Source organism: Talpa europaea (genome assembly GCF_964194135.1).
Source record: "Talpa europaea genome assembly, chromosome: 3".
NCBI classification, from domain to species: Eukaryota; Metazoa; Chordata; class Mammalia; order Eulipotyphla; family Talpidae; genus Talpa; species Talpa europaea.
This window is the reverse complement of record NC_140069.1, coordinates 148,265,275-148,289,874: the sequence shown is the minus strand read 5'-3', so window position 1 is coordinate 148,289,874 and position 24,600 is coordinate 148,265,275. Positions and strand designations below refer to the sequence as shown.

At 51.7% G+C, this 24,600-nt stretch overlaps 1 pseudogene across 1 annotated transcript; it reads left to right on the top strand.

The window, feature by feature from the left end:
* Positions 1-17,841: 17,841 nt before the first annotated feature.
* LOC311169027 (GTPase IMAP family member 7-like) lies at positions 17,842-18,543 on the top strand (annotated as a pseudogene). The gene has a single exon. The product of its transcript is annotated as a GTPase IMAP family member 7-like (transcript).
* Positions 18,544-24,600: the final 6,057 nt, after the last annotated feature.

Here is a 24,600-nt window from a genome sequence, read left to right as displayed (position 1 = left end):
TGAGATATGAAACAACTTGGCTTATTGCACAACCTTCCTTCACCCACGCCTGCACACCCGCACACCCCCTTTAGAGGCTGGATGGTAAAGGAAGTTATGAACTGGCAATGGAAATTTTATTGAAATTTTTAAGAAAACATGAAAAATGTTAAAGGACACAAAGCATGAACAACCTTCATGAAGACACGGAACAATTGCCTGTGAAGACCAGACTGTTTGAACGACATCAAAGATGATCTGATTTGAAATTTAGGAAAGTGCAAGTGATGTTCCTTGGCGCTGTGTGCTCAGGGTGACCAGGCACTCCTGAGAGGACCCTGGAGCGTGGCTGCGGGTACCCCACATTTATGAAGAGATTGGCAAATGCATGGTAAAATTAATTAATTTTTGGTTTTAGAGACTTTTAAAATTCTAAGCATATCAGATGAGAATTCAGCAGCTACAGGGCCCAGATCCCCTTGTGGTCACCCCCACCCTCCATCCCTGCCCCCCGGCCCCTCACCCTCTCACCCCACACTTCCCCTCGCCTTAGATCTGGGTCTCCTCACACCTCCCACTCCAGAATCCCTGAGAATGCTCTTTGCTGCTGCAGGTCTGCTTGTCTGGACTCTCAGTCTCCAGAAACACGTTACCTCCCTCCACGTGGGCAGAGTGGCCGGCTAGGAGCGCTGTTCTCTGGGTATCGAGAACAGACATGCTTCCGCCCAGGGAGGAGAGGTTTCCCAGCTGGGGTGGAGGGCCTGAAGTGCACTGGGCCCAGCTGCGTGGGTTCCAGGACCCAGCAGCTAGAGATGCGCCTACTGTCTGGTTGCATTGTGCCTGGGCATCCTTGTCCTCTGCCCTCCCAATCTTCAAGGGCATCTCTCTTGGACCAGGGCTTGCAGAGGAAGTGGGAGGAGGGGTCCTTCCAGGCTCCTTCCACATAAGGCAGAGGGCCCAAGGGGTCAGTTACCCGCTGAAGACCCAGACAGCTGCCCCCACACAGGTGTCTCATCTGCCCGTGGAAACCACTCCCTCCCCCAGGTCAGGGAGGAGATCCTTCCCCCGACCCCACTATCTGACACTGGGTTTGCTTGGACCCAGCATTAACTTACTGTCACGGTTTCCTAACCTGCTGCCTCAGTCCACTAGTCCACGGCCACAGCAGCGGGTAGCAGCACCTTTTCCCTGTTCACCACACGGACCATGTTCCTGGCATGCAGGGGCGCTCCTAAATATGTGTTCACCCTGCGCCCTGGAGATGCAATGGACTAGGCGCAAGCCACAGTTCTGAGGCAGGGAGGCCATAATCCTTCTTGAATTTGGGGGGATTTCTGATTAACTTCTTCACGCTTCCTTCTACCCTTCTCAGTTCTGTCCCTGCTCTAGGTCTATCTCACCCCATCATGTACAGAGCTGGACGGGAATAACAGCACGTACTAATCATTCTCTTGGATCTAGTCTTTTCTCTTTAGAATTTGAAACCCACAGAGAGGAGTCCTCTAGGCAGTGCTGGCAACTAAACCTGACCCTGTCTTCCCTGTTGTAGAAAGGTTGTGCTTTCACCTCCACACCCAAGAGGGAGAGTGTCTGAGTGATTCTTGCTAATGTTCTTTTCACCAAAGAAAAACAGTTGATCTTCCTCAGCATTTCAGGGTGTTAGGGAGCCTGACATTTTTACATTTCAAAAACTAGCAACAGACAGAAAAGAATGTCCTCACTCCCTTCTGACCTGTGGGGTCCACACATGACCTCCACCTCGGGCTCCTTGCTTCGTCCTACAGGCAGACCAAGGGGTCCTCTCTGGGGCAGGTCCAGCTCAGTCTTACTCTTTTCTTTTTTAATCATTATTTATTTATTTATTTATTTTGTGGGACCCTCGCCGGCGGCCGGGGTACGAACCGGTGCTGCAGAGGCTGCGGGCAGCCTCATGGCCCAGCGCTCAACTGCTGCACCACCAGGGGAGGCCCAGTCTTACTCTTTTGATTTCCTGTCTGAGGCTGTATTTGGCTGTGAGGGGACCCCTGATGTCCAATCAGGTTTATTTTTTTCAGAGAGAACAATGAAGACCCTACCAGTGACCTCTGACCCCTGACTTGGCCGCCACTACCTCTTGGCTGGGAGGTCCCAGACTCATGGTAAACATGTGACTCATTTGACTCATTTATGTAGGTGTATACATTTCCTCCAGAATCCTGGGGAGAAGAAGGATCTTTGCAGCCCTGGGCCCAGCTGGTAACATTTGTATCTGATGAAATGACCCTGGAACTAGGTCTGTCCTTGTGACCCTCCGGATATGGGAGGATTTCTAGCCCTTCTCCCAAGCCTATGGCAACAGGAGTGGCTCAGCCTGAACAAGCTTCCCCTGCTCACTCTTCAGTTGCTGGGAACAGGGCGTTATGGGCGAAGGTGGCTTTATCAGACACCAGGCCGGCCTGTGGGCTCTTGACAACCCCTGCCAAGAATGAAAAGAGGACTCGGGTGCCGCTCAGAAGGCCAAGGTGTCAGATAAACTGTCAAAGACAGGGCAAGGGACAGAGCTCCAGGAGGACCCCCTCAAACAAAGAGGCTCCCATGTGGAGAGGCTTTGGGATATATAAGTTTTGGGAGCTTCGGGGTTCCTTGCACTGATGCCAACTAGTCTGGTTTCTGGTCCAGTCTCTGGTCTTCACTCTCCTTTTTCCAACCACCAGGCAACCTCTGGACTTAAAGATACCTAGAGCACAGGATGAGAGAATTTAATATTTAACCCTCACTTAGGGTAATGTTCAGCCAAGTCTCCTAGTCCCATCTGGTGAGAATGGGCGCGCCCAGGGGAAGACAAACTGAAAGGTTCAGTGGAGGTGTTGTGCTATGTGATCCGGCAGGTCCTTGCCTAGGGTCAGCGTCCATTACACTGACTCCACCCAGGTGGCTTCTGGTCTTCGATTTCCTTGTTCCAACCACCACGGGCTATAAAGAGAGCTAAGAGCAGGTGATAAACTGGTTTAAGATTAAAATAAAGTGTTGCAAGGGCACCAAGTAACAGTGGCTTCCACATTGAACTGAGGTGGTGCAGGGTTGCCTGAGTCAAAGGTTCCTCAGAATTGCAGGGTGTGGTGTGACTGGGATCCTTGAAACTCTTAGGGGTGGAAAGTGGAATGTGCGGCTTCTAGAGCCCAGCCTTCCCACAGGGCGGCTCCTGCTCCGCTTCACCATGATGAGGCGATTCCCTTTCTTCTCTGCCAAGCACGGGGTGTCTGGCTGTCAAGCCCCTCTCAGTTGTGGTCCTGGCCCTGCAGACGCCACGTGGTAGGAAAGCAGGTCCTCGGCCTCCACTCGTCTCGCACCAGATCCGAAACCTTGTAATTTAATAGGCCTTCCTGGCCAGCCAGTGGGTGCTAATGCTTCCCAGAACACTGAGGAAATCTTGAAAACTCAGACTCTAATTTTAAAAAACTTCAGTAAATTTTGTGAGAGGACGTCAGCCTCCTGTGCCGGGGTAATTTCTTTAGCCAGACTGTCTATTTCCCGTCACTTCTCCCATGTGGAAATCAAGGTCCGGCTTTCATCCTCTACGTGTTCATCTCTCGTGCGGTGGAGGGTCTGATACAGGAGAGGGAGCTCACCACTTACACAAGCCTGATGACCCCCCCTTCCTCTCACAGGGGACAAGAACCAGAGAGGAAAGCAGAAAAACTAATTAATTTCCCTCTAGCTTCTGGACTGGAGGAAGACGTTAGATAACTGACTTCCAGGCTCTCCCTGGGTGCTGAGGGGCGGGCTGGGGCCCTCGGAGGAAAGCCTTGTGAGCAGGAAGCCCCCGCTATGTGGTTGTCATCTCAAGGATGGAAACACCAGCAGGTTCTTGCTGGCTGGGGTGCTCTTTGGTATTTGATTCTCGATACTTTACCCCAAGCTTATCTAATGGGTGTTCACCGTGTTCCCGTCTCTCTGTCACCGTGGAAGCCGACTCATGATCTTGTTACAGGGCAAAACCCGATATAAAATGGGGTGGCCTGACTGTGGGTCCTCACCCACGCGCTTAAAAGGGACTTATGAATGCTAAACTGCAGGCACACACAAAAGGTTGATAAAAGGTTTATTCACAAGGGAAGGAGAATTGGGGAAATGAATAACTTAGGGAGAAAAAGAGGGAGATAAGTTCACAAATGCGTCCTACCCTTTCTGCTGACCTGGAATCCCAATGACCCGCCCAGCTGCCAAAAACCTCGCATGCCTGGTGGCCAAAAAGGGGCGACCCCCAGCCACATGGCCAGTTAAATACCCAAAAAGAGAGCCTAGTTGTTGAACTCCGCCCTCGGGTCCTCGCAGTCTTCCCTTTGGGGATCATGGGATTTGTAGTTCCCAGTGTCATGGGGGTGGGAGCCACAAAGCCTGTATGGAGTTTGCTCAGGACACCCTTCCCCCTGTCACTCTGAGGTTTTGTTTTCCTCTCCATTCTGTGGCTCATGTGTGGACAAACAAGAGGTTAGAATTATAGAACTCCTTGGCTGGAGACTGTCAGGAATTCAACTTAAGGGTGTTGGTGAGGTCCTTGTTGGGGCCAGGGAGAGCAGACCACCTTGGTACTAGCTCTGCTTGTGCTTGGTATTAGCTCCTCGGTACTGGCTCCTTGGTACTTGCTCTGCTCTCTGCCCAGTGGCCACTGTTCCCCCCTCCTTGGGAACAAAACTACAATAAAGCTCATAAAGTCAAGGGCCCTGTGAAATTCTCAATTGCTCCGTGTGTCTGAAGGTGTGGGGACCACATGACCAAGAGATAGAAGCAGGTTCCTGTGCTTCCTGGGTTTGCGTTGCTTTAGTAATACAAATGCCATGCGGTCTCCCTTATGGCTCCTAACTTCATTTCACCTGTGGTCCAGACTCCAGGCTGGAAGGAAAGCAGCCATCTTGCCTCTTTGTGGTCAAAAGTTACTTGCAAAGCACAGGGCAGGTGGGGGAAGAAACAATCAAGATCTTTGGATACTTTTGTTAGCTCTGAGTTTACATCAGTAAACCTTTTTTTTTTTTTTAAGATTTTCTTATTTATTTATACAAGCACTGGGTACAGTCAGAAGCGCGGGAGGGTGAGAGGATTCACCAGAGCCAGAGCGGGGAACAGAACAGGCAGACTGACGAAATCCACTGCTGAGGGGAGCAGCGGGCGGCCGGAGAGGTCTGTCGCGCAATGTGGGACCCTCACCGGTGGCCTGGGATTGAACTGGTGCTGCAGAGGCTGCGGGCAGCTTCGCAGCCCAGCACTCAACCGCTGCACCACCAGGGGAGGCCCAGTAAACTTCTTGTATCAAATTGAAGCCTGTGTCTATTAAGCTACTTTAACCTGCAGCCAGACACACTCTCTAGCAGATATTCAAGGTGGAGTGAGTCACTGCCAGGCCAGCCCAAAAAGTTTAAACCCACAGGAGCTGAGCTGTGGGAACACCAGGGAGAAGCACCCTTGGGGACCCTGCCCGAGAATCAGACTCTGGGCTGTGCCTGCTCAAGGCATCCTGGGTGCCAGTCAGGAGGTCTTCAGAGACCGGCAGACAAGGACCACCACCCAACAGGTGCAGGAGGTAGAGGTCAAGGCTGCGTGTTTGTCTACAAATCAGCCATGCCCCTCTAAGGAGAGAAGAGGGGGGAATGGAACAATATTTGTCATTTATTAGAAATATTTCATTGGAAATACATAATTTTTTCATTTTGATGACCCAAATATTCCCCACACACGTCTGACCTTTATCAGCAGTTTGTCTCTCAGCTCCCCCAAACCCTTGGAATCTCCTGTGTTGAGAACATTAGAGGTGTCTCCTGTTCTGTTAATGAAGGCAAACACCCAAGGGTGGGGACTGGCTGCCAGGGGAACCAACCCTGTGCTTAAGGGGTTGGAACTTCCAGCCCCATCGGTGACCTCTGGGGAGTAGAGGGACTGGAAGTCAGGTCAACTGTCAGTGGTCAGGGAGTTCCTGAGTCACGCCTGTGAAGTGACGCCTCCAGGAAAACCCAAAAGAAGAGTCTTCAGAGAGCTTCTGGGCGGGGAATGGGGTAGAGTTAGAGGGAATGGTGTGTCTGGAGAGGACAGGGAAGCCGCAAGTCTTGCCCCACGCCCTGCCCCCCCCTTTCTCTTATCCTTTCTCACCTTTGATACCCCCTCCTGGACCCCACCACCTCCCCATCCCACCTTCTCTCTCAATCCCCCCTTTCCTCAGCCCCTTCCTCATCTTCGCCTCTTCTCATCCGGCCTTTAAAAAAATAAATAGACTTTCATTTGGGGGAGGTGTTTTAGGCTTGTAGAAAAGTCAAGTTCCTCACAGTTCCCCTGTCACGAACACCTCGTATTAATGAGGTATAGTTGTTGCAGTTGATAAGCTGATACAGCCACAGCATTATTAACTAAAGCCCATAGTTTGCAGGGAGCTCCCGTCGGATGGGGTTCGGATGTGGAGTGACACCGTCAGAGTCTCCCAGGACGGTTCTGCTGCCCAGAAGCCCTCTGTGCTCCACCTGCTCATCCCCCCACCCCCTGCAGCCACTAACCTGAGTGTCTCCTCCCCCTGCCTTTTCCAGAGTGCCCACAGTTGGCTTGTTGTAGGGGCAGGAAGGGACAGCGCAGGTTCTCTATGATTCCATGCAGTCGGGGTAGAGGAGAGAGTCCTGGAGCCCTCGGTGGCTTTTGCAGCTTTTATTGGGATTCACCAGGCACATGGCAGGCAGGGGTGCCGTTGTGGGGGGAGGGACCCTGGAGGCGGGCAGGCCTCCCAGCCCCCAGCAAGTCTCCACTCTTCCAGGGCTCCCTGGCGTTCTCTCGTGGCCTCTGCTTCTCTCTCTTCTGGTGGTTCTGCTCTGCTCCTGGCGTCCCCCTGAAGCCGCCTTCATAAGCCCAGTTTCTCAGCCCAGGTGTGCCACCTACGCACGCCCACACGCCACTCCAGGTGCCGCCATCAGGCAGGCATTCAGGACCGCAGGGTCCATCATCCATCCTGATGGCGGGAGGGCAGGAAGCCTGACACTCCTTGACCCTGCACTTATGCAGGAGGCAGGGTTTCCAGGCCAGTGTCTTTCCCTTCGTCATGACATTGGCGATTTTTCCATCTTTCCGAGGCGGCAGCTCATTTCTCCTTGGGGCTGCACAGCACCCACCGCCCAGGGAGCACCGCTCACTTCTCCACTCGCCTCCCAGTTTGGGGATGAACAAAGCTGCTGTGAAGCATCGCGAGAGCCCGGTACTGCTGTGTGGGCACGAGTAACACATGTTCAGGTAACGGGACAGGAGGGAGCTGTCTAAGGCCCGACACCTTTTTTTTTTTTTTTTTTTGTGGGACCCTCACCAGCGGCTGGGGAACGAACCAGTGCTCCAGAGGCTGCCAGCAGCCTCGCAGCCCAGCGCTCAACCGCTGCACCACCAGGGGAGGCCCAAGGCCCGACACCTTAAAGGAGACATTTGGTGACATTCACAACCTGACGACAGACAGCAGTGGCTCCGCTCGCCTGCTCGTGATGTTATAGAGCAACCCCGATATTAAACGGGTTCCTGGCTGTGGGTCCTCACCCGCGCGCTTTAAAGGGACTTATGAATACTCTACTACAGACACACACAAAAGGGTTAATAAAAGGTTTATTTACAAGAGGAAAGGAAATAAGGAAAATGTACAACTCAGGGAGAAAATAGGGAAATAAAGTCTTTCATGCGTCCTACCCGATCCGACGACCTGGAAACCCCAAAGTCACTCTCAGAGCTGACCGGACGCTGCTGCTGGCCAAGAGCCCAAAATGGAGAGAGCCCCCCAAAGCCCACGTGTCTGCCTTTTGTATCCACCTGGCTGCTTAACCCCACCCTCAGGTCCCAGCCACCTTCCCTTTGGTGGGGATGGGATTTGGAGTTCCCAGTGTCTTTGGCTTTGACCTGGGGTGGGGGTGGAGTCCACAAAGCCTGTATGGAATTTGCTTTGGGACCGCCTTTTCCCCCTAACAATTCCCCCCTTTCACTTGTTGCCACCATTTCCATGGTGATGAAGATCAAATATATGGAGGTTGGGATGCAGTCTCAGATGAACGTTTTGTCAGGCTCCAGTGTGAAAGAAAACCAGTCTCTCCAGGTATTTGTCCATTGTGGAAAGCAAAAGTCCTCCACTCCAGGAAAAATAGTTCATCAGTTTAAGCCAAAAAAAATATCTGGAGGCGTTAGCCAAAACAAGTCAGCAGATATGTAAAAAATTTCAGGAAGAAAAAAAATCTTAAAATGGTTCAACTGATGTAAAAACACAAATTTTCTCAACCTTGATTCCAAACTTTTAACAGCAAAGCAAAAGTTTGCAAACTAAATCTACTTTTAAACCATTTTTCCTATTTTTGCATAAAATCACAGAGTAGAAATAACTAACAGCAATTTTAGCTGGCTTTGTTGAAATATTCCATACAGGATCAGAGCGAACTGGTGGCATCCAGTCGATGTAGGCTTCAGGTATAAAGTTGGTCTCATCAGACTCCACCTGGGCTTTCCTCTTCTCGAGGGTACCAGGAAATTTTCGTTGGCCGGGTTGTCCAGTCCTGCCAATGGAGGCAGCTTCCTCACCTTCTTTGGAGGTCTCTGGAACCCTACGAACAAGGCAAACAGGTTCTCCTCTTCTTGGTTCAGCTCTTTTTCAACTTTTGGAAGAACTCCACACAAAGCCACACAATCAAACTCGTGTCCGATTTTTTTGTTAAAACAGGCAAAATCCCTATGGAAGTTATGCAAAAACAGACTCTAAGATAAGTAGCAAAAATTACTACCACTATTTGTATGCTGTGTTGGTATCAAGGGGAGAGAAAAAGTGACAAGTTAGCTTTGCTGGAAAAAAATTACAACCTTTCTGCAGATCCTGGTTACTCAAAACAAAACAAAACAAAACAAAACTTTCGTGGATTCAGGACAGAATGCATAAAAAAAAATTTCCAGTATTATGTCAAAGAAACCTTAGTAAATGTCAGGTGTATTTCCAGGTCTATTCAGTCCTTTGTAGGAAAGTTTTTACTCTCAACAGTTCCATCAATAGGAATCTGTTGAGACCTTTTCTCCCTATATTTCCAGAAACAATTTCTGTAGATGTGAAACAATTGAATTATACAATATTACAAGGTGACAATCACCATTGACAATTTACATACATACCCGATACTACTGTTAACATATTGTACATACCAAAGTTTTTACCATTTTCCCAAGTGACAATGCTTCCCTTCCAGTTTTACTTCATTAGGTAAAAGCCAAATAGAACAAATTCATGTAATGCTTTCCCAGGAGGAAAAGGAGAAACTTCGTGGAGTGTCTCAGGAGCTCTACTGAGGTTCCACAAAATTTCCTTGCATCAGTCAAATGACAGGCCACCAAATTTGTACTTGAATTTAGATTTCTGGGAAGCTTTGCCATAAATATCAGAAAAGTAACAGAAACAACAATATTCAATCTCTATGAAGGCACCGGCTTAGTTCAGTAGCACAATGTTGACAATCAAACCATAACTTTTTGTTTTTCTCATAACTAGAGACTCTTTTTTTTTTTTTTTCAATGTCTATGGGCACCATGTATACCAATTTGTCAATCACTGGAGGTCAAGACGGTTAGACACAAGGACATACAGACAGACAACATATAGACACAAAGAGCTCTTTAGTTACCATTCATCACGCGTGGGATATCCCATACAACTGCAGTTTGTCTGATAGGCCAAAGTAATAATAAAAAAACAAGCAGGGAAACAAAAAAACTTCAAAGTAAAAAAAAAACAAAAGTTGATAGGAAATAACAAAATCAAGATTAAAAACCTTTGTATGAAAGAAAAAAAAAATACTGTCAGCATATGCATGATCCTAGATGTCATTTCACATCTCCTAAACTTTGCAAGGAAGAGATTGGTTAGAGCATGGTAGTTTTTTTCTTCTCAGGGTTTCTTCAGAAAAAAAAACGAGTTCATGGGTATCCTGCAACAATAACTGGAAAAGAAGTCAGTAACATTCAAGTTTCTTTCTGTTTCTTAAATAAATATCTCAAGTCTTCAATGGGTTCACAAGACCAATGGGACTTCGTCTCTGGGTCCGTTCCTTCTGGCGCTTTCTTAACTCTGGAATGATGTACCCAGGGTTTTATTCCTGCAAGTTTCAGAGAAGTATGTGTGCTTAGCAAAACATCATATGGACCAGTCCATTTTTCTGACAACTGGTTTTGGGCATCCCCACTCTGCCAGGTCTTCAGTAAGACCTGATCTCCAGGTTTGAAGGGATGCAATGGTTGATCAGGAGGCATAGAGATTCTTGAGGTTGCAAAGTTATGAATCACTGTTAGAACCTCCTGGATGTGTTTCACATATTGTGTAATCCGGCAATCTTGAGCTATTTCCGGACTGGCTTTCAGAACTGAGGCCTGGAAGGGTCTTCCAAACACAATTTCAAAGGGGCTTAATTGTAGCCCACTTCTAGGTGCCACTCTTATGCGGAGGAGGGCAAGGGATAGTACCTGGTCCCAACGAAGCTGTGTTTCTTGGCACAGTTTCGCCAAGGTTTTCTTCAAGGTGTGGTTCATCTTTTCTGTTTGCCCAGAAGACTGCGGTCTCCATGCAGCATGCAATTTCCAGTTGATCTGTAACGCACTGCTCACTGCATGAGTAACATCTGAGACAAATGCTGGCCCATTATCACTCTGGATAGAATCCGGCAACCCAAAACGAGGAATTATCTCCTTTAGCAGCTGTTTTGCAACCTCAGAAGCTTTTTCCGTCTTTGTGGGAAATGCTTCCACCCATCCCGAGAACGTATCCACAAAAACCAACAGGTATTTGAAGTTGCCTGTTGTTCTAGGCATTTGTGTAAAGTCCACCTGCCAGTCCTCAAAAGGGCACTTGCCTCGATATTGAACCCCAACGGCTTTGGGGTGGGAGTCAGTCTTGGGGTTATTCCTGGCACATAGTTGACAACCTCGGGTGATCCGTTGTGCTATTCTATGCAAATATGGTCCCTTCAAATATGGGCGCACAGTTTCTAATAAGGCATCTCTCCCATAGTGGGATCCTTCGTGAAGATGTTTTAGCACCGGATATACCAGGGCCTCCGGGAGGAGTATCATCCCATGGGAGTTTACTCTCCAAGTAGAGCTGGGGTCAAACTCAGTAAATCCCCATGCACGAGCTCTCTCCTCATCCCGTTCGGTGTATTCAGGAGCATCCTGAGTCAGGTCCACAAGAGGGATGAGTGCACCCTGGAGGGCAGAACGGGCAGCGGCCTTAGCTGCCCGATCAGCTGCCCTGTTGCCCTTTGCCAAGTCAGACCCACCCTTTTGGTGGCCAGGACAGTGCATCACAGCGACAGCTGATGGTAAAGCTACTGCCTTTAACAAGGCCAGGATTTCTAATGGGTGTTTGACATCCTTGTTACTAGCCGTAAGAAGTCCCCGCTCCTTCCAAATGGCCCCATGCATGTGGAGAATCATAAAAGAGTACTTGGAGTCAGTAAATATATTGACTCTTTTACCTTTTGAGAGTTCCAAGGCACGGGTCAGGGCTATTAATTCGGCTTTCTGTGCTGATGTACCTGCCGGAAGAGCCTTGGCTTCTACGGTGTTCTGGAGCGTCACCACTGCATATCCAGCACATCGACGGCCTTGATCCATAAAGCTGCTGCCATCTGTAAATAGCTCCCACTCTGGATCCAGCAGAGGCTGGTCCGTTAGATCTGGTCGGCTGGCATACACTGTGTCTATGGTTTCTAAACAGTTATGGATTAAAGTGTCATCCTCAAGTCCGTCTGCATTGCTTGGAAGCAGTGTGGCAGGATTCAGGGAATTAGAAACCTGCAGTTTCACATTAGGATTGTCCAACAGAGCTGCTTGATATTTTCCCATTCGCCCAGCGGTTAACCAAAGTCCACCCTTCTGCTCCAGCAATGTCAAAACCTGATGTGGCACACACACAGTGATGGGCTGACCCAATGTAAACTTCTCTGCCTCGTGTAGGAGGTCACAAGTGGCAGCCACAGCATGCAAGCATGAAGGCCATCCCTTAGTGGTGTGGTCCAACTGTTTGGACAGATATGCAACGGGCTGCATTTCTGGTCCCAACAATTGGATCAGCACTCCTAGGGCAACCCCCTGTCTCTCATGTACATAAAGTCTGAATGGCTTCCTAAGATCCAGAAGTCCTAATGCTGGTGCTGAAATCAACTTTACTTTTATTTCATCAAAAGCCTTTTGACATTCCGGAGTCCAAGACAAAGGTTCAGAGTCCAGGCCTTTGAGAGCATCATATAAAGGTTTTGCTATTAGTCCAAAATTAGGAATCCAAATCCTACAAAACCCAGCCATACCCAAAAATCCGCACAACTGTCGCCGGTTACTGGGGATTCTAAGGGCTGAAATTACCTGTTTTCTTTCCGTCATCAGGCTCCGTCTGCCTTTCTTGATTTCAAACCCCAAATACGTCACAGTTTGTTTGCATATCTGTGCCTTGTTAGGTGACACCTTGTAGCCACATTTTGCCAGGTGGTTCAGTACCACTATGGTATTTTCCAGACAAGATTCGTAGTCTGGACTTGCAATCAATAAATCATCTACATATTGCAATAAGACACCCTGGTTTAGTTGAACCTTCCTGAGATCCCTGGCCAGTATTTCCCCAAAAATAGTTGGGGAGTTCTTAAATCCCTGTGGAAGCACAGTCCAACAATACTGGAGAGTGCTCTTGGACTTAGGGTCCTGCCACTCAAAGGCAAAAAGTGGTTGATCCTGGACATCAATTGGGATACAGAAAAAGGCATCCTTCAGGTCTAATACTGAAAACCACCCATAGTCACCAGGTATTGCAGTTAATAGGGTGTACGGATTAGGCACAGTGGGATGTAAATCCTGAACAATATCATTAATAGCCCTTAAATCTTGGACAAAACGGTACTCGCCTGTATGGGGTTTCTTCACTGGCAGAATTGGAGTATTGTACGGTGAGCGACAGGGCCGAATGAGTCCAGATTGAAGGAACCTTTTCAATACTGGCTCAATTCCCCTCAAGGCCTCCTCCCTTAAGGGGTATTGTTTCCTTCTCGGGGTTTTGCTCCCCTCTATCACTTCTATCCTTACAGGCTCAGCATTTTTCGCACGTCCTGGGGTTCCATCAGCCCAAACCCACTTACTTACTCTTTCAACAATTTCTGGAGGTAAAATTTCACTTTTTGGTGGAGCATCTTGAGTAAGCAACATCTGGAATCGCAGAGCATGCTCTGGAGGAAGCTGTAGGTGAAGCCTCTGATTTTTGGGTGAGAATATAATTCGTGCATTGAGCTTACTTAAAAGGTCACGACCAAGGAGAGGGATTGGACACTCTTCCATGTACAGGAAGCTGTGCTGGAGCTGTGTGGTGCCCGGCCGGCACTCCAAAGGTTGCAGGAAGGGTGTCTGTTGTGACTTTCCTGTAACTCCAATGACTGCTGCAGTCTTTTTGCTCATTTTAGTTAATTTCGAATTCAAAACTGAGTATGTTGCTCCAGTGTCCACCAAGAAATCAATCAGACGGTCCCCCACAGCGAGGGTTACCCGGGGCTCCGAGGGGGTTATTTTGATGGGTTTAAGATCTAGTGGAACCCCTGGGCACCCCTATTCTTCATCTGAACCTTCTCCATGAACTATCATTTGTCTCCTTTCCTCCACACTTGGCTCCCGATTCCTTCTACTCTGTCTATATTCCCTCCTATCTTCACCTGAGACCCTACTCTGTGCTATCACTGGTCTCCTGTCCTCTGTGCTGGGCTCTCGATTCCTTCTCCGTCCGTATTCCCTATCATCATCTGAGCCTCTACTCTGTGCTAACATCTGTCTCCTTTCCTCTCTCCTTGGTTCCTGGTTCTGTGTACCCCTCCTATATTCCCTCCTGTAGCCCCTACGTGAATCATCCTGTCGTGGTGTCCTCGGTCTTCTATCCTGTCTGCTGGAATTACTGCGTCTGCCTCTGTCCTGTAACCTGGGACAACTGTCCTTCCAATGTCCCTCTTCCCTACAGAAAGCACACTGATCTCTTCCTAGGGGTTCACATCTCCGTCCATTACTGTTTTCCCGAAACCTTGGCCTGTGCTCTCTTTGTACAAAAACTGTCGCAGGTTTCGGTCTCCTGTCCTCTCTCCTGTCCTCTCTATTATTATAAACCTTAAATGCTAAGTCCACTACCTGGGACGGACTCATCTCTGTGACGCCGTCTACCTTTGCTAACTGTTTCCTTATGTCTGGAGCACAATATGTGATGAACACCATAGTGAACAAATGAGCATTTTCTGGGGCATCCGGATTTATATCCGTGTGGTCTCTATACGTCTGAATAATCCTCTCAAGGAACTCTGATGGATCCTCATTAGCCCCTTGTGTAAGGTCCAATAATTTGTTAACATTTTTATGTTTGGGGATTCCCTGCTCCAGTCCTACCAATAAACATTTTTTATAGAGATCCAACTTCGCCAGTCCTCCATTGTTGGGGTCCCATTTAGGATCTACCTCTGGGACAGCAATCTGTGGCTCTGGGGATTGGCTATCCTGTTGGCGGAGACGTGCAGCCTCCTCCCTGGCTTTCCTCACTACTATCCTCCGCTCATCTAGACCTAGTAAAACTTGTAACATCATCTGTATATCTGCCCAGTTAGGGCGGTGGGAGAGAAAAACGGAGGCGAACAAGTCCGCCATCCTCTTAGGAGCCTGCCGGTACGGGGGAACAGAGTTCTTCCAAGTTTGGAGGTCCCCGGTGCAAAAAGGACGGTGCGACCAAAAGTACCCAGCAGGTCTCCCCTCTTCATTCACGCCACCCATCGGCAGCTGGCGAAGAGGAAACTGTCCTGCCACAGAGCGGTCGTTACTGCCAAAATGGGTGCCGCTCCTAGTGTGGGGAGGAGACGCCATGATAACTACCTCCCTGGAGGGCAATGGAGGCTGTGAAGCCTCAGGAATCTGTGCGGGAGGGGCCTCAGGAGGGGCCTGGTCACGTGGTGAAGGCCCTTGTCCTGAAGCCTCAGGACTCTGTGCGGGAGGGGCCACTTCACGTGGAGAAAGCCTTTGTCCCCACGAGTTTAAGGTATTTAGCATATGAATATCTTCCTCCTCTTCTATGTCTGCCTTTCTGCAGTCCTCATGGGAAGGAGAACATTTATCTCTTCTCTGCACCATTATTCTAGCCTTTTTCTGCGTCATATCCCATTCATGGAGGGCGGCCTGTATCTGGTCCTGCACACTTTTAAAGGCGGACTCAAAAATGTTACGATTTTCGTCCCTCACACTGCCAATAGCTGAATCAAAAACCTGATTTTGTCGTTGCACTTGATCCTGCATGCTTTGAAAAGCTGACTCAAAAATCTGATTTTGTCGTTGCACTTGATGCTGCACGCTTTGAAAAGCTGACTCAAAAGCCTGATTTTGTTGTTTCATCGCTAAGTTAAGAGCTTGAATTTGTTGCAGCACATTCTCAGTATGTGAAGTACAACCACTACTTCTCATAGAAACAAGAATGTAGCACATGGCGCCTATGCACATTACCAAAAAAACACCTAGAAGCACAGACTGCAAAGGGATGGCTTGTAAACCATTCATATATGTATACAGAATTAAAATCACGTGCCATAAGCTAGGTCTAATCCAATTATTTACACTTATCAAACTGGTGGTAATATTTAATGGAAAAAGGCTACTTAAATTCAAGGCCGGAAAAAAACTGAAAGAACTCAAGTTAGGGATTAAACTGCTGAAGTTCATGGTTGAGGCCACCTTTGGGTCAAAACCACACCCACAACAGCCGTATGCGCGGAGAAAAGAAAAAAAAAAAAACTTTTCAAGACGTGAAACAAAGAGTTTCACTGCGAGTCCTGCAGGCCTAATGCGCTTTTATGGTGACCAACGCAAGAAAAATTACTTTGGGCTGGTCAGCCACGGGTGAAACTTGCAAATCACGTTTGGGCGCCAAGCTGTTATAGAGCAACCCCGATATTAAACGGGTTCCTGGCTGGGTCCTCACCCGCGCGCTTTAAAGGGACTTATGAATACTCTACTACAGACACACACAAAAGGGTTAATAAAAGGTTTATTTACAAGAGGAAAGGAAATAAGGAAAATGTACAACTCAGGGAGAAAATAGGGAAATAAAGTCTTTAATGTGTCCTACCCGATCCGACGACCTGGAAACCCCAAAGTCACTCTCAGAGCTGACCGGACGCTGCTGCTGGCCAAGAGCCCAAAATGGAGAGAGCCCCCCAAAGCCCACGTGTCTGCCTTTTGTATCCACCTGGCTGCTTAACCCCACCCTCAGGTCCCAGCCACCTTCCCTTGGGTGGGGATGGGATGTGGAGTTCCCAGTGTCTTTGGCTTTGGCCTGGGGTGGGGGTGGAGTCCACAAAGCCTGTATGAAATTTGCTTTGGGACCGCCTTTTCCCCCTAACAGTGACACAGCCACGGGGGATTTTCTGCGCATCCTGTGATTTTAAATGAGAGGATCTTCCCAGACTCTGGCTGTTTTGTTTCACTTTATCACCCGCGTCTGTGGGGGAGGAGGAACTGTTACTGATCTCCGTGGGGTCCGCCGAAGCACCCTGACAAGTTCCGGGCCTTGGGGGTCACCGGGTTTCGGTTCCTCCCCACCGTGGGGTGCTTTGGTAAATAAGGGCATCACCCACCTGCAGGGCCTCACACATGGAGGTTATTTTTGTGTGACAAATCGGCGATTGTTGAGCACGACGTCACACGGGCTTCTTCCAGGGGTATTTGCTGTTTTCCCTGTGGCGACAGGGCAGAGAACAGCCCCCCCTTTACTGCTGATGCTTCTTTCGCCAGCACGAGGAGCACCTGGGGGCGAACAGTCAGCCGGGATGAGGGGTCTCCAGGGGGAGGCATCCTAAGGGGCGTGGAGGTGACCACAGAGGGCAGCACAGGTGTGGGCGAGGAGCTCAGGTTTCCTTTCTTTCCTTCAAAGGCCTTTCTTGAATCAGCAACACAATTACCTAGGATTTACAGAAAAGCCACCAAGTGACAGAACGGGCAGCTTGAAGGGAAGGCCTGGGGCGTCCCAAGGAGAGACACCACGACTCAGCCTCCGCCCCTCAGGAAGTCCTGGAGACAGAACCAAGGTTCTTGCGGCAGTGATCAGCTTCTCTGGCCGGCAGACAGCAGCTGGTCAGGAGCTGGGCCTGGTCCCCATGGTGACGCGTGGCCGGGGCAGGCCCACGGGCGGGACGCTGGCCGCTGGCGCAGGCAGGTGGCTGCAGGCGCCTCTGAACGTGCCCTTCCCCGAGTGTGTGCAAGACGTGAGCCGCCTGGGTGGGGCGACTTCAGGCGTAGACATTGTCACGGCAAACCAGCTTGGAGCTGACGCGTGTCCCCCAACACAGTCATTGAGGTTTGGAATAGTTGACCTTTAGATCTTTTTTTCTGACAAAAACAAGACACCAGAGGAATGATAGAGGGTGAAGAGGAACAACGCGCTGCACATGCCAAAGCACGCCCTCTGCCCCCCGCGTTCGGCAGGTGTTACCTGAGAAGCTGAAGCCCCGGCGCTGCCTGGGAGGGTGTCCTGTGAGCCCAGCCTGCTGCAGGGCAGGCGGCCTGTGCGGTTCCTGCAGAGAACAGGCCTTGCGCCACACCCGGCAGAGGACCGAGGGCTACCTGGTCTCACCTCCCGCTTCGAGTTATTTTCCGGGAACGACCGTGAGCTCACACGCCGGAGGAGCGAGCAGACTTACCGCTCATCTTGGGGCTGGGTACGGAGGGGGGCTTCAGAGCTCACCCTACCCTCCCCCACAAGGCCCCCCACCCCCAGGGCCTGGAGGCTATGGAGGAGCACAGCCGGGCACAGCGAGGGCCCAGGCCCCCTTAAAGGCCCCACTCTGGCCGAGTCACCCCATGGGAAAAGTACCACAGGAAACACGCTCCATAACCACTGTCACCAAGACGCGCCAGGCAGCAGCCTGGGAATGGCCGGGGAAGAGGCTTTTAGTGGTCGACACCCCGGGGGCTCTTTGACACCAAGGAGCGCCTGGACACCACCTGTGGGGAGATCAGCCAGTGCGTCCTGTCCTCGCCCCGGGGCCCCACGCCGTCGTCATGGTGATGCAGCTGGACCGCTACATAGAGGAGCTGAAAACCATCGCGCTGATCAAGAATGTCTTCGGGGATTCCGCCAGGAAGCACATGATCTTCTCGTTCATGGGCGAGGAAGATTTGGGCAGTCGCAGCCTGAGTAGCTTCATAGCTCAGGCTCACGAGAATCTCAGAAGCATCGTCAGGGAGTGTGGGGGCCGCTGCTGCGCCTTCAACAACAGGGCGGGGGAGGCCGAGAAGGAGGCTCAGGTGCAGGAGCTGGTGGGGCTGATAGAGAAGATGGTGCAGCGCAACGGAGGGGCCTGCTTCTCTGACGCCATCTACAAGGACATAGAGGAAAAGCTGATACAGCAGGATGAGAACCTGAAGAATATCTACGATAATCAGTTATGCAATGAAATGAAACTGGTAGAAGAGGAATATGCTGATAAACCCCACGAAAGGGAAAGAAACATTGCACTTCTGAAGAGGCAATGTGAGGACCGAAAACAAGTGACAAGGTAAGCAGAGCAATGCCCTTGGAGCTGCTGAGAGTGTGCTTAGAAGACGCTGTCAAAGCGCTGGACATGGTTTGGGTGTGATGTGAATTTCGGCTTTTCTTCTCAATCTACTACGATGTGCCAAGATGGTCAGTTGTATTTTCTAAATGTGCCCGTAACAGTATCTATCTTGGGTTCCTAACTCTTCCCACAATCTGACCTGGTTACTCCTTCCATTAAGTTGTGGCGTCTGTGTCCCCTGCCTTGAAATGGATGGACCTTGCGGCTGCTTTGTAAACAGCAGGTGGCTGAAGCAACCCGATGTGACCCTCAGGTAGAGAAGGCACGTGCCCCCTGCTCCCTCGGGTGGTCACCCCTGGACTTGACCACCATGTTGTGAGCAAGCACAAGGGGCCCTCAAGAGACTGTGGTGCAGAGGCCCCGTGTCTGCTGGCCCATCACCTGGTTCATCTTCCATCTGCTGACCACACTGACTGGACAGAGCAGTGCTGGTGCAGGGTCAGAGGAGCCAGGCCTGACCAGCACCACAGCCCTGCACCTCACTGGCCAGGGTGGTGACCGGAGGGAGGGCTCCCGGGGCATTCAGGTCACCGGTGACGGGGGAAATGGAGAATCTGGTTGCTGCGTCCTGGCAGCCTGTCCCAGAGAGAAGCTGCGGCCCCGAACGTGAGGTGGGGTGAGGACGGGGTGCTCTGGTGAGGGTGGGCCCCCTAAGGGACAACGTAAGTGGAGCCTCCACCCTCTGCCCTGAGTCCCGGCTTGCTGCAGCTCCCCGTCAGGGAGAGAGTGGGCTCTGCCCCCCACCCTGGCCTGTCTCTGCTGTGAGGCCACCCACATTTGCAATCAGGGCCCAAGAAGCCAGGGGGAGGTGGGAGTGTGAGTGGTTCAGGGTGGATGTGGGGTCACTAAGTGGGCCCCTCTGCCAACCCCGGTAGCAGGGCCACCTGGGGCACTTTTCTCAGCATTGTAAGTCCCATTACATCACTTATTTGAAAAGCTGGATGGATGGAGTCAGCTTCCCCTGGCGGCTCGTGCTGAGATGATGAAGCACGTAGCGTGGGGGGCTCAGGGCGCTGACGTGGACACAGCACACGGGCAGGTCTCACAGTGGGAGCTTTAATCCCGTCACAGACAAGGAGCCCGATATCAGGAAATCCATGTGGCTCCACCCAGACAATTATCAAGACATCAATCTTGTTTCACCTGTATTGCCCGCCTCCCCAGATGCTGCAGGTTTGGAAGCAAGAGTCAGACACGTGGGCCTTTCTCGGTGAATACGCGGGAGTGACTGTCGGGAGGGGAAGGCCCTCTTGGAAATAGACCGAATCAGGCTCCAGGAGCAAGACTCCCGCAGAGCATCGCCGACTCGGCGCAGAGCCCCCGGGTGTCTCTCTGCTCGCACAGCTTGGGGGAAGGCACGGAGGCCACAGCCTGTGGTGCCGAGTCTCTGCAGCTCCCGCAGGCCCAGGCTTCTGCTCTGGCTCCCATTTATGCGCCAACGGCTCACTGCCCTCATTACAGACCGTTTCCTATCTGGTAGACTGATTTCTTGATTTTTCAAGCTTATTTGCTTTTTTCTTCATTCACAAAACTTTATATTTGACTGTTTCAGCTGCAGGGGGAAGTAGTGAGGGCAAGTAGCCTCTGCAGTGCCGGTTCGATCCCCGTCCGCCGGCAAGGGTCCCACATGACGCCCAGACCTCTACTGCCGCCCGCTGCTCCCCTCAGCAGTGTACTTCAGTCCTTCTGCCTGCTCTGCTCCCCGCTCTGGCTCTGGTGAATCCTCTCACCCTCCCGCGCTTCTGACTGTACCCAGTGCTTGTATAAATAAATAAATCAATCTAAAAAAATAAATAACCATTTATTTTTCCCATGAATGGGGGTGGGTGTGGGAGGGGCTCACCGTTGCTCTCAGGCACACGGGAGGGCCCACGGGCAGCTGGAGCTTCCATGTCCATGTCGCCTCCCCTGCTCTGCAGATGGAGGGTCAGCCCCGGTGGGCCAGTGACTTGGAGTCCTCTCCGGGGGGCTCTTGGGGCCAAGTCCAGGGCGAGGACCCAAGGGAGCAGGGGGCAGTTTTTGACTCCACCTGAGAAGTCCCTGGGGCTGCGTCAGCCACCTGCTGTTCACCCACGTCAAGCAAGGGACAAAGACCCTACTGCTCCATGGCGGGGAGCAAGGTCAGGGTGCAGGGACAAGGAAGACAGGAGACACTGCCACGGCCTCACGTGGGGACACACGCACTACATTAGTGTCACCGCAGACTGGGAAGGAAGCTGAGGTTGACATTACTTCGTAAAGAAGTCCTTTATTCCTGACAGTATCTCCTTGACCGCATTCACAATGTTGTCAAACACACCCGCCTGGTTTTTTCCTCTATATTTTTTATTCACTCTTCACATCGCCTCCGCAGCTCTGCCAGTTTTGTCTCCTGTCTTCCTGGGGTTGATCAGCATCTTCCTTTTCTACCATTTAAATTTCATTATTTCACTGACCTGTGCAGATTTTCTTCAGGTTCTGCGCCTGTTGTTTCAGCTTTTCCTCTATGTCCTTGTAGATGGCATCAGAGAAGCAGGTCCCTCCGTTGCTCTCCACCATCTTCTCTATCAGCTCCACCAGCTCCTGCACCTGAGCCTCCTTCTCGGCCTCCTCCTGCCCTCCTCATGCACCAACAAACTTAACCAGCAGCACAACTGGTGAAGACACTATTAGAAAAATTGAAATAAACCCCAGGACACCAAGTGTTGGCACCGCTGGCGACCTGTGCTGTCCTGTCCAGGCCTTGGGCATGGCCCCCCAGTACCTGAGGCCGAGCACCCTGTGAAGGCTCCCGTAGCTGAAGTGGCCTCCAGGGAAGAAACTGACCCCTCTTTCCACTTCTCACCACAGGGAGAAAAATCCCCTTTGATCCTCCTTTGGTTGCCCCCAAACAGGTAAAGGGCACAACAAGCTTGTGGACAGTGGGGCGTGGGGGATACCTGGGCTTTCGTAGTGAAGCACGAGGCTCTGGCTGGAAGCTCATGGTGGGGCGGACCTCGGATGATGACCCCTCCTGTTGCTGTTCCCCCTGTTCCTTCTTAGGAGCCATCCCACACGCAGTGCCCAGCCATGATGGAACCACCTCTCTGGCAGATGGTCCCACTTTATCTGTTTCTTCCACCCGCTTCCCTGTTCCTGGGGAGGAGCTCATGGCTGGGCCCCGCCCCAACCACACTCACCTGAAAGACTTTCTTGACGTTTCCCCTGAGATGAGGGGGGCACTCTATTAATCCACTTGTCCCGTGTGGCTCTACTCTAGACCTGATACAGGGCAGCAAGGGCACTAAACTGGCCAAGGGCACTGCTCAAATACTTTACTGGTCTCTGTGTGAGTCCTTCACCCACGCGCACAATTGCGAGAGTACTCAAGCTTAGAGAACAACAAAAGGATTTATTTAACAAAGCAGGAAAAAACAGAGAGTTACTGAGGTCCAAAATGGCATTTACTTTAGCCAAAGCCGTGTCCAGTGTTTTTCAGTCCTAACCAAAAGCAGCTAAGATGGCTTCTTCCCACCACTGAGGACACAGAGCTCTTCTCTGGAACAACAGGCCACGTGTCCAAGATGCTGTCTTTCTGCCTCTGCTGACCTGGACCAGGTGGCAGCCAGACTCCAGGCCAGATTACAGCTCACAAAGACAATAGGAGACACAATAAGAGACACTCCCGGAGCTGCCAGGATGCCCCAGCCCAGCACTGGACAAGTGACACTCAGCTGTAGTGGCCAAACGACTGACGAATGGCCCCACTCACAGCTCAGAGAGGCGCCCAGCTCTGGCACTGGGTCTTCACCTTCCCTGCCAGGCTGTAACTGCAGCAAAACCGGAACGGTTTCAGTCACTCAGCCACCTGCAAAGCCTCCAAACTTTTCCTCTCTGAGGTTGGCTGCCAGAGGCCTCCACCTTCAGAGGCCCACAAGAGCCTTCTGGAAGATTACTGTGGTGGGGTCCGAATCCCCTGACCCCAAATGCTGAAGATAAAACACCTTGAATCCCAAAGACTGAATGCACCGTGCCCCTTCTGCAGTCCCTTATATTATTATCAGTTCCCCCACCCCCAAATTCAATACTTTTTAGCATTTTCCCTGGGGCTGTCTATCCTCACCAGCCACCTTCCAGGGGCACCACCTGTAACAGTCTATGGCTTCAGCCACCAGTGACAGACCAAGGAGATCCTTGTTTCTTTCCTCCCATCTCATATTCTGTTGTGGGGGTAAGATGAGCCCCGAAGAATCCAGCATCCACGGAATTGTCTCAGAAGCCCCCTCGCCCCAGGCAGAGGCGACAGTGCCCATGAAGGCCTCATGCGCCTGTGCCCAGGGTGACATGAGTGGGGCTTGGTGTCTTGAAAGGCGCCGGCGGGAGGGGCTGACTCCAGTTGAAAGTGGCCAGGACCTGCTAGGGGGGTTCCTCCAGGTGTCATGGGCGCACTTGGGCGGGATCCTGGGCCGGGTCCAGGTGAAGGCAGCATCCGTGTGTCCGCGGGTGGTCAGGAGGAGGATCCGGCCCCCTTGCAGAACCAGGGAGTCGGGGCGGGGGGTGGGGGGAGAGGGTCAGGGGAGGGGGACCCAGAGCAGCAGCTGCAGCGGGTATGACAGGCGAGTGTCAGATGTCAAGGAGGGAGGTTTGAGGGGGTCTCCTGGGTGACCTTGAAACATGGGGCTGACGAGCATGTGCGAGGCCCAGATGAGTGTGGCCGGCTGTGGATGCCAACGCCTCCCTCAGTCTCAGCTGAGTCCTCAGGACCCCGTGTCCCCACTCCCACAGCATGTGGGGTCTGCAGGGCCGGGCTGGCTCAGTCCTTGGACGCACCCAGCAGGTGGCTGGGGAGGGAGGACAAAGGCCTTTGCAAAGGGACATTCTGATGAGGAGGAGAAGGGCACTTAGGGCGCCAGGTCTGGGTCATTCCAGAGCCTCAGCAACCAGGGAGGAGGCGTGTGTGTGTGTGTGTGTGTGTGTGTGACTATGTGACCAGACAGGGGAGGCTCCAGGGGCATCCCACAACAGGGGTGTGTGCCCACGACGGGATGAGGGTTCCCTCACCCCAGACCAAGTCAGGCAGCCTCTTGGCCTTGATGCTGCCGGAGATCGTGGGATTCAGGGAGGCTCGAGGGAGGGACCCAGAGCTCACCCCACTTGTCGCTGTAGCCTCGTGTCAGGAGTTCATGTGAGTGGTGGGGACAGGGGCTCCTGCAAATTCCTGGGGGATCTGGAAGGGGCAGGGTCCACACCAGGAGAGGGTTTCACTGCAGCCCCAGAGCCAGGGATTCAACAGGGAACAGAACCAGCGTGTCACAGAGGAAGCAGGTCCCCAGGTCCCCTGGGCCTCCTTTACCAGGTCATTCAGTGTCCAGCCCCTGCTGCTCACAGTCAGTGTCCAGGGGTCACCTTGTTCTGGTGGACAGGACAGGAGGACAGAGACTCAGTGAGTGGGTGTGACCTCCCCTCTCTCTGGGACACCCTATGCTGAGCTCATGGGGTAAGGGTGCAAGACTCTGGCCGCTCTGAGAGGGCACAGCCGGGCCTCTGGAAACAGATTTCACTTGACAGAGTCTCAGTCTGGGGGCCAGTGAAGCCCCACTGAGAGCCTGACTCTGGGTGGGGCAGAAGCAGCTGGACTTAGACCCTTCCCACTGTGGCCTTTCACTGGAAAGAGGCTCCCACAGGGGACTCTAGAGTCTGTGGGGCCCTGAGCCGGCGCAGGAGGTTCTGGAGGCGCGGTCTCTCCCCCAGCGCTGTGCAGAGCCTAGAACAGCGCGAGCTTGTGGGTTGGTCGTCAGTCAGCGCCTCCCGGCGCCTGGAGAGCAGCCCTCGCCCCTGTTTACCGACAACGTGGAGCCTGGACTCTGAGCAATGGCTCTGGAGTTCTTCCCTCCCTCTTGTGAAAGACATCTCCATTATCTAAACCTCTGGGATTTACAGGCAACAAATCACCCTGTTGCTGAAGGGGGTGGTGGCTGTGCCGTCAAGGCCATAGTGACGTCATCGTCACCTTCCTGTCATCGCCATCTCCTCCTCCACGAGG